Here is a 10091-nt window from a genome sequence, read left to right as displayed (position 1 = left end):
ATGGAATTCCAGTTGAGCTATTTCAAATCCTAAAAGATGATGCTGTGATGCACTCACTATGCCAGCAAATTTGGAAAAAACAGCAGTGGCCACAGGACTGAAAAGGTCAGTTTTCATTCCAATCCCAAAGAAGGGCAACGCCAAAGAATGTTCAAACTACTGCACAATTGCACTCATCTCACACGCTAGCAAAGTCATGCTCAAAATTCTCCAAGCCAGACTTCAATAGAACGTGAACCATGAACTTCCAGATGTTCAAGCTGAATGTAGAAAAGGCAAAGGAACCAGATATCAAACTGCCAGCATCCACTGGATCAAAGCAAGAGAACTCCACAAACACCTCTACTTCTGCTTTATTGACCATGCCAAAGCCTTTGTGTAGATCACAACAAACTGCGGAAAATTCTTCAAGAGATGGGAATACCATACCACCTTACCTGCCTCCTGAGAAATCTGTATGCAGGTCAAGAAACAACAGTTAGAACTGGACATGGAACAACAGACTGATTCCAAATCGGGAAAGGAGTACGTCAAGGCTGTACATTGCCACCCTGCTTATTTAACTTATCTTCAGAGTATATCAGGCAAAAATTACTGGGCTGGATGAAGCCCAAGCTGGAATCAAGATTGCTGGGAGAAATATAAATAGCCTCAGATATGCAGATGAACCACCCTTATGGAAGAAAGTGAAGAGGAACTAAAGAACCTCTTGATGAAAATGAAAAAAGAGAGTGAAAAAGTTGGCTTAAAACTCAACATTGAGAAAACTAAGATCATGGCATCTGGTTCCATCACTTCATGGCAAATAGATGGGAAAACAATGGAAACAGTGACAGACTTTATTTTCTTGGGCTCCAAAATCACTGCAGATGGTGACTGCAGCCATGAAATTAAAAGACACTTGCTCCTTGGAAGAAAAGCTATGACAGATCTAGACAGCATATTAAAAAGCAGAGACATTACTTTGCCAACAAGGTCCGTCTAGTCAAAGCTATGGTTTTTCTGGTAGTCATGTATGGATGTGAGAGTTGGACTATAAAGAAATCTGAGCATCGAAGAATTGATGCCTTTGAACTGTGGTGTTGGAGAAGACTCTTGAGAATCCCTTGGACTGCAAGGAGATCAAACCAGTCAGTCCTAAACGAAATCAGTCCTGGGTGTTCATTGGAAGAACTGATATTGAAGCTGAAGCTCCAACACTTGATGTGAAGAACTGACTCATTTGAAAAGACTCTGATGCTGGGTAAGATTGAAGGCAGGAGGAGAAGGGGATGACAGAGGAAGAGATGGTTGGATGGCATCACCGACTCGATGGACATGAGTTTGAGCAAGCTCCAGGAGTTGGTGACGGACAGGGAAGCCTGGCGTGCTGCAGTCCAGGGGGTTGCAAAGAGTCGGACACGACTGAGCAACTGAACTGAACTGAAGAGTAAATAAAATGAGGAATAAATAAAATGATGCATATAAATTGTCTGGTAGGTAATACACTTTCAATAACAGAATCATTTGTCAGCCCGTACTTTTTGAAGACAAGGCAAGGGAGTTGATAACTTCATATGCTAATAAATGCTTCATATTTCCTTCCCAGGGTGCTTTAAATTCTGTCGAAATCTAAGACCCTTGTCCTCGGGCCTATTTCATTACTCAAACAGAAATGAAAAAGATCAGATCTGAGATCATACCATCTGATTTTAGTCTGTTTAATTTCTTTTTTGCTTCTTGATGCTTTTTTGCTTCTTGATGAAGACAGTACCAGAATGTAGCACACAAGTCCACAATTTGGGCAGCCTCTTTCCTTTTATCTGTTTTGCTTATTCTGCAACACAGTCTCCCACATATTTTAAGTGGAACAATGTGTTTCCATGACCCACAAAAGTTGAGTTCAAATCCAAGGAGATGAAGTGTTAAGAGGCAGATAGGACTGGTCTAGGGTGTAGGTCAAGCATGGGCAATGTGGGAGATCTGGACCTTGCATCTAGTAGGAGCAGGACACAAACATCTGCGGAAGGGAGGAAAGAGTGTGGGCAGAAGAAGGAAGGGGGGAAGGAAAGATGGAGAAACGAAGTGGGGAAGAAAAAAAGGATCTTGTGAGGAATGAACCACAAGTAACGCTTGTTGAATGCCAAGTGGCTAGACAGCTGGAAGGTTCTCTGGGAGAGGGCCCTTCCTAGAGCCCTCCCTCTTGGATGCCTCTGGGCTGTTTAGGAGTTGGGTTCAGTTCAGTTCAATTCAGTCACTCAGTCGTGTCTGATTCTTTGTGATCCCATGGACTGAAGCACGCCAGGCTTCCCTGTCCATCACCAACTCCCGGAGCTTGCTCAAATTTATGTCCTTCGAGTTGGTGATGCCATCCAACCATCTCTTCCTCTATCATCCCCTTCTCCTCCTGCCTTCAATCTTACCCAGCATCAGGGTCTTTTTTCAATGAGTCAGTTCTTTGCATCTGGTGGCCAAAGTATTGGAGTTTCAGCTTCAATATCAGTCCTTCCAATGAATATTCAGGACTGATTTCCTTTAGGATTGACTGGTTGGATCTTCTTGCAGTCCAAGGGACTCTCAGGAGTCTTCTCCAATACCACAGTTCAAAAGCACCAGTTCTTTGGCACTCAGCTTTCTTTATAGTCCAACTCTCACATCCATACATGACTACTGGAAAAACCATAACTTTGATTAGATGGACCTTTGTTGGCAAAGTAATGCCTCTGCTTTTTAATATGCTGTCTAGGATAGCTTTTCTTCCAAGGAGCAAGTGTCTTTTAATTTCATGGCTGTAGTCACCACCTGCAGTGATTTTGGAGCCCCAAAAATAAAGCTGGGAGCTGGCACTCTATTCCCAGAGTTACCTGCAACAGTTCATTGTTCAGAAGTTTCTTGGGATCAGGATGGGACAGATTGACTTCTTTTTCTAGCAAGTATGAAGCCACAGCTTCTCCAACCATCCAGAAAGACCAAACTTTAGGGCTTGGAATGGGAAAGGGGAAGAGCTATGCACCAGAGGAAGAAAAGGGAACCTTGCAAGGATGTATGCTCCCTGCTATGGGAGGCCAGTGCCCAGTTGGTGCTGCTGCTGCTGCTGCTAAGTCGCTTCAGTTGTGTCCAACTCTGTGCGACCCCATAGACGGCAGCCCACCAGGCTCCCCCATCCCTGGGATTCTCTAGGCAAGAACACTGGAGTGGGTTGCCATTTCCTTCTCCAGTGCATGAAAGTGAAAAATGAAAGTGAAGTCGCTCAGTCGTGTCCAACTCTTCACGACCCCATGGACTGGAGCCTACCAGGCTCCTCCATCCATGGGATTTTCTAGGCAAGAGTACTGGAGTGGGGTGCCATCGCCTTCTCCGCCCAGTTTGTGCACTAGGGGGGAAATAGGAGTTATAACTGCCCTTCCCTGACTCCTCCACCCTCCGGGCCCCTGATCAGCATATACCTCCGCTGTCTTTATACTGGAGAACTTCTTTCAGCAGGTGGAGGGCCCCAGCTCTCTTTTCCTCTGGGCTAGGCAGGGATTGACTCCACTGGTAAGCCATCAGCAATCCCTCCCTACTGATTATCCCTCCACATGCTCTCATCTCTCAAATGAAAGAGAGAAAGGAATCTTCTCTTGTCCCTACTTGTCCCTCCCATTCCACTCCACTTCTGTTCCCCTTTACAGTGAAACATCTCAAAACAACTTTCTCTACTTTAACTCCATTTTCCTCACCTAACCTGTTTCATCAAATCCTTCCACTTCCCTCTACAGGCACCAGCCTAATAGAAACCACCATCCGCTTTGATAGGAATTATTAGGAAGCATCCTAACTAGTTTTCCTGTTTTGAGCCTCAGTCTCCTCTGAACCTTTCTCCACATAGGTAGTCAAGGTGATCTTTTAAAAATACAAATTGGACCTGGAATACCACTCAACAATAAAAGAGGGCAAACTTCAGACAGGCACAACTTGGATGACTCGTAAGGGAATTAAGCTGAGTGAAAAAAACAATCCCCAAAGGTTACACACAGTATGACTCATTTATATAACATTCTTAACATAACAGAATTATAGAAATGGAGTACAGATGAATGGTTGCCAATGGCAAGGAACTGGTGGGGGTAGGGGGAGGGTGGTACTGGGGAGGTGGCTGAGGCTACAGGAGCAACATGATGGATTCTTGCAATGATGGAAGTATTTTGTATGCCAACTGTGGTGGTGGATACACGAGTCTACAGGTGATAAAATCATGATAAAATTGGATAGAATTAAGTACAAATAAGGTTTCCCTCGGAGAAGGCAATGGCACCCCACTCCAGTACTCTTGCCTGGAAAATCCCATGGATGGAGGAGCCTGGTGGGCTGCAGTCCATGGGGTCGCTAAGAGTCGGACATGACTGAGCGACTTCACTTTCACTTCTCACTTTCATGCATTGGAGAAGGAAATGGCAACCCACTCCAGTGTTCTTGCCTGGAGAATCCCAGGGACGGGGGAGCCTGGTGGGCTACCGTCTATGGGGTCGCACAGAGTCGGACACGACTGAAGCGACTTAGCAGCAGCAGCAAGGTTTCCCTGGTGGTTCAGTGGTAAACAATCTGCCTGCCAATGCAGCACATGTGGGTTCGATCTCTGGGTCAGGAAGATCCCCTGAAGGAAATGTAAACCCACTCCAGTATTCTGCCTGGAAAAATCCCATGGACAGAGGAGCCTGGTGGGCTGCACTCTATGGGGCTGCAAAAGAGTTGGACACGACTTACCGACCAAACAATGGCAAAGTACAAATAAAACTAGGGAAATAATAAGATTGGTAGATTATACTAATGTCAATATTCTGGTTATGATTTTGTACTTATGATCTTGCATCATACAAGGGGAAACTGGGTAAGTACCCAGTAAAAAATACACGGGATTTCTCTGTATTATTTCTTACAAACATGTGAATCTACAATTATCCCTAAAGAAAAAAGGAACAGAAAAGAAATATAAATCAGGTCATGTCATGCTCCAGGGGTAAAGTCATTCATTCACTGGCCTTCCATTGATTTTGCAATAAAATGGCTTGTCCATTGACTAGAATGCAGTCCACAATCTGGTCCCTGTCAACCTATCCAGGCTTATGCTGCTCTCCCTAGCTCTTCTGGTGCTGATCACAACCACCACCTCTTAGTCTTAAGGAGGTTAAGATTTGCCCCTCCTGGGTTTCATACGTCTGCTTCCTCTTTCTGCAAGGCTTTCTCCTGGCTCTTCCAATAGTTGCCATTTTATAAGTTTCAGGGCTCGGCTAAATGCCACCTCCTACTTTCCTAACCACACAGTTTGCACCCTCTTTTTTCCCTGCACAGGCCTAATGCCAAATCTGATTATTTTCTCACTTCTTGGTCGTCTGTCTTCCCCACTAGACTGCAAGCTCCGAGGGCAAGTGGAGGGTGTTCTGCTTGACTTTGCCCTATACCCTGAGCGCCTGGCAGAGTGCTTGGCACAAGGTGAGGGCTCAGTAAACCGAATGTTGAGTGAATGAATGAGTAGCCACGTGCTGCTCTGCCATCGGTGCTTTTCCGAATGATGTAAAGCCCTCTGTATGGTGGCTTTTGGCTAATGGTTGGGGATCCTTTCCGCTCCCTCCGGCCGATTACTAAGGGGAAGGGTCGCCGGTGGGTCCTCTGGCGTCCCTCAGAACCACAGGGCTCTTGCAGTCTGGGGCCAAATCGCGGTGCGCCCCGGACCCGGGCTGCTTTGCAGGGGGTGCGTAGGTTAGCTGGGGCCCCGGGTGACGCCACCTTCGCTCGACTCCCTTTGTTGCTCCCACCTCCCCGGCGCCGGCCGCTGCCGCCTGCAGTGACTCGTGACTCCCCGCCGGCCTCGAGGGCTGCGGCGCCAGGGGGGGGCTCGGGCGCCCCCGGCCCGCCCTCCCCTCGGCCTCCCACGCCAGCCGGGGAAGCGCTCGCCCCCGCCTCCTCGCAGCCACCTTCCCCGCGCGCCCGCGCCTTGCAGTCGGCGGGCCGCTCCCGAGGCGGGGGCACGTGGCCGCGCGTGGTGCGTGGCGCCCCAACCCCACCCCGCCCCCGGCCGGGCGGGCTCCGGCGCGCGCGCCCCGCACCGCAGCCCCCGTGGGCCGGGCCCGGGCTGGCGCGCGCCCCGCCCCGCCCCCGGCCAGCCGCGCCCGCCCCCGCCCCCGCGCGCGCGCGCGCGCCCTCCCTCCCCGCCTCCCCCGCGCGCCCCTCCTCTCGCGCCCCTCCTCTCGCGCCCCTCCCGCGCCCTACATCCACCGCCCGGCCGAGGGGGCTCAGTCCGCAGCCGCCGCCGCCGCGCCTCCGTATCGGTGCTGGCAGCGGCCGCCGCCGAGACAGCCGTGCGGGCGAGCATCCCCAGGCAGTAAGCCCGCTTTCTCTCCGCGTGTGAGTGCATGCGTGTGTGCCTCCCGCCCCGTGGGCCCGCGTCCCGGGGGAGCGGCTGCCCTCCTACCCCGCCGCTGCCCGCGGGCTGGCCCCCGGGGCGGGTATCTGGGGCCTCGGGCCTCGGCCGTCCGGCCCGGGGTGGGGACTGCGGGCCGGCCGGCCGCGGGGTCCCCTCCCCTCCCCTCCCGCCGGTGCGTGCCTCAGCCTCCCCTCGGTTTTCGGGCTCTCGTCGCCGGGGTGGCGGGTGGAGGGGATCAGGAGCGCCTGGAGGTGGGGGCAGCGCGAGGGAGGAGGGGATTCTCCCCATTTTCCTCTTCGGAATGGTGGGGAGTGGGAACCGAGGGTACGGGGCCCTGGGCTTTCTGCCCGGGGGTGGAGGGCAATGGGGGTGGGGCGAGGTGGGGGGCACCTTTCGATTCCCTCAACGAAGATAGCTAGCTGCGGTTACGGGGAGTGGGTAAAGATGAAGTGGGGGGGCGTCCCCTAGGTTTTCTTGAGGGTGGCGAGAATGGGGAGGAAGAGAGGAAGGGAGGGAGGGGGAACCTGCCTCGGTTCGTACAACGAGGAGGGCGGGCGGGAGTGTGCGAGGGAAGGAGTAGAGGTGAGGGGCTCCCAGGGTTTTCTCGTCGAGGATGCTGGGGGTGGTTCGAGGAGTGGGGGTGGAGTGCAGAGGGAAAGAGGAGGACATGGAGGGCCCGCTCTGGTTCTTCTCTTAGGGGATGGCGGGGGGTGGGCGAATGGGGGTTGGGGAGAGGGGGATTTCAGCTCCAGCGCGAAACCTAGAGAAGCTGGAGGAAGGTTCTGTAACACGGGTTGAGTCTTAGAAGGTGGATTTTCAAAACTGCAGGGTGTGACCTTTCCGTCTCAAAAAGCGTGAAATCCCAACAAGGTGCCGTCTGTTCTAGGCTCTGGGAGAGAGGTTTCTGCTTTCGAAGTTTCTCTTTTCTCTTCCATTCCTTGCGGCCTCTTCGCAGGCATCCAGGACTAGGTAGAGATTTGGAAATTGGCAAGGGAAGACTTGGTGTGGTTTGTGTTCGGCGCTATATGATTTTCTGCGTTTGAGACTGTACGGGTTTCTCAGGTTTGTTTTGATTGCCCCTTACAATACAAATCCTGTACCAGCGAGACCCCTTGGGAAAAGAAGAGAACAAGGTTTATTAAGGGGATTCCAGGTTTGGTTTTTGAATTTCCTGAAGTGCGAGAGATACGTCGTGGTAGTATTTTCCTTGGCTTTCAGAAGATGTAGAAATAGAATTAAACGTACGTCTTTGCTGGAAGTCCCTTATAGTCATTTAAATTATTCTATCGGGATTGTCTGAGCCCCCTTTGATTTGAATTTGGAGTAGATCCAGTTTTCCTAATTGGAGCCATCATTTTGTAATTGCCTGTAATTCTTCCCTGGGTTATCAAATCTATGGCAAGCTTATAGAGCTGCAGGAATAATTTTTTTTTCGTTATCTTGATTAAGACAGTTTTAATGTAAATTTTATGTTGTTCCTTGGAAATGTGAGCATTTGCAGAATAGCATACATTTAAATTATGAGCCCCTTGGAATTTTGCGAAGCCTTTTCCTCCCCAGCTCATCTCCAGGAACACAACAGAACCCTCCCCATTCTTTACACTGAGGAAGCAAGGGCTTCTGGGATGGTTGCTTTGCTTTTGGAAACTCATGCTCATATTTTCTTAGGAAGAATACATATTGAAAAGGCTCAGGCCTTTAATGTGGTGAGGCTATATGTGCTTTCCCATTTTGGTTACATAAGGTTCCAATCTAGTCTTTACCTTTAGTCTTTAAAAATGCTTATTTAACATTTTTAAGAGCAAATATAATCTTTATGCAACAGGAAACTGGTCAGATATACCATGATTTGTGCAAGCCACCTACCAATAAGTATATAGTCTTAAGACTACCATACAGATTCTGTAACTATATCTGGTTTTTTAAATTCTGAGTTACCATTCCCATATTGAATTTTTGGAGAACGAAAACATTTTTTTTTCAACCAAGTCTAGATTTTTGAGTGAAAGCTTAAAAAAATGGTATAAGATTTAAATTGGTAAAATTCCCCTTATGTGATACCAGGAAATTGAAGCTAACTTAATGTGTCCAGCTAATGGACCACTTAAACAAGATAATTTATTTGTGTACTGGAAATGATAAACTGAAAATGTTTTAAGTGAAAATAGAGGTTTTGATCTCAAAGATGGACGAGAGTACATTTAAATGAACACTGTTATTTGCACCATTTCTAATGTTAATGTGATACCCAATTCTATACACTGGTCAATGATCTAAAAATAATACATTAAAAGTGCAATTTAAATCTGATATTTTCTCATGTGAATAAAATGCTGGGAGTGGTTAAATTTTTTACAGAGAGAAGCATGTGATGGTGGTGGGCCCTAGAATTTCTCTAGACAAAAGGAGTAAATGAAGTGTCTTTTACCCAGCTTTTTGAGAATGTGGTGTTTGCCCTTCAGGACTGGAGGAGGGGAGAAAAAAAATAAACTTCAAAAATTAACAAAAATATGGTCATATATCTTTCCAAATATTTTTTTACACTTACTTGGCTTAGTTGCGATATGCAGGATCTTTCATTGCTGCACTAAGGCTTAGTTCTTCTGTGGCACGTGGGATCTTAGTTCCTGACTAGAGATCTAACCGTGTCCCCTGCATTGCAAGGCGGATTCCTAACTACTGGACGACCAGGGAAGTTTCTCTAAATATTCTTAAAAGTTTTGCTTATATACATTTGAAAAGTAATTTGTAAATCAAGCCTACAAATTAATTTAAGACCTTGACTCTCACCTCTATAAAGTTTTGACGTTAAAAAAAAAAAAAGAGCTGTTCACTAAAGGATGGATGCGTTAACCTCAACCTCCTGAGGCTGATCCCCCTCTGTTTTCCTGCTTCCCACCTCTGGGTTCCCTTCTTTCCCTCTTGTGCCAACTTTTATGACCTTGTGGGAGTTGAACAAATGTTCATGCTTGCTTGAACTCTAGGCCTTATCTATTTGGCTGCTATCCCCAACTTTTACCTACAAAATTTTTTGGTTAATTGAATTTTTCAGTTGTTTGGATTTGGAGTAAAAGGGAGTAGACTATAATTATTTTCTCTTAAAAGATCTTTTCTTTCAGCTCCTGTTGGACGAGAGCAAAGAAAGGTTCTTTTTTCTTTTTGGTCAACAGAGTACTTAATTAAGCAGACTATATGACCATTTATTTATTCAACCAACATTTGCTGAGTTACCGCCTCTGTTGGAGGCTCTGTGCTAGATACTCTGTGCTAGATGCACAGTGGATAAGAAATGGCTCCTGCTTTCTGGTGCAGTTATTAAAATGAAAAATAGACAGTGAATTCATTGTGAATAATCGAGAGTTGTCCAGAGTCTTTTGGACTGGACAGTAAACATTCTACAGCCGTGCAAACAGGGGAGCCATTTTTTCTGGGGTATTTACTTACTGCATAAATTCCATCTCACCTTCCCAACGAAGACATAGTCTGTCAGTTTGGGTACTATGATTTATAAGTCATCTTAAGGCCAATGGCCTTTTAAATTTTTTATGTAATTAGGACATAGCAGATTTCTTGATTTTTAAAGTTCAACATTTTGTATGACTGTAGATAGTAATGGGCTTCCCAGGTGGTGCTGGTGGTAAAGAACCCGCCTGCCAGGGCCGGAGACATGTAAGAGATGTGGTTTGATCCCTGGATTGGGAGGATCTTCTGG

General features: G+C 47.6%; 1 protein-coding gene across 4 annotated transcripts in view; it reads left to right on the top strand.

Moving 5' to 3' along the window:
- The first annotated feature begins 6230 nt into the window (after positions 1-6230).
- Positions 6231-10091, top strand: part of FHL1 (four and a half LIM domains 1) — a 65087-nt gene continuing 61226 nt past the window's right edge. The window contains exon 1 of one of the 4 annotated variants that reach the window (XM_027534922.1): positions 6231-6337. The gene's annotated coding sequence lies outside the window, so the exon portion shown is untranslated. Of the gene's footprint in view, positions 6361-10091 lie in introns of all 4 variants that reach the window. The other 3 variants (XM_027534929.1, XM_027534923.1, XM_027534924.1) reach the window with 3 other exon arrangements.

This window comes from Bos indicus x Bos taurus, chromosome X (genome assembly GCF_003369695.1).
Source record: "Bos indicus x Bos taurus breed Angus x Brahman F1 hybrid chromosome X, Bos_hybrid_MaternalHap_v2.0, whole genome shotgun sequence".
Taxonomy (NCBI): domain Eukaryota; kingdom Metazoa; phylum Chordata; class Mammalia; order Artiodactyla; family Bovidae; genus Bos; species Bos indicus x Bos taurus.
The sequence above is the reverse complement of the archived record's forward strand: the minus strand, read 5'-3'. Positions and strand labels throughout refer to the sequence as shown.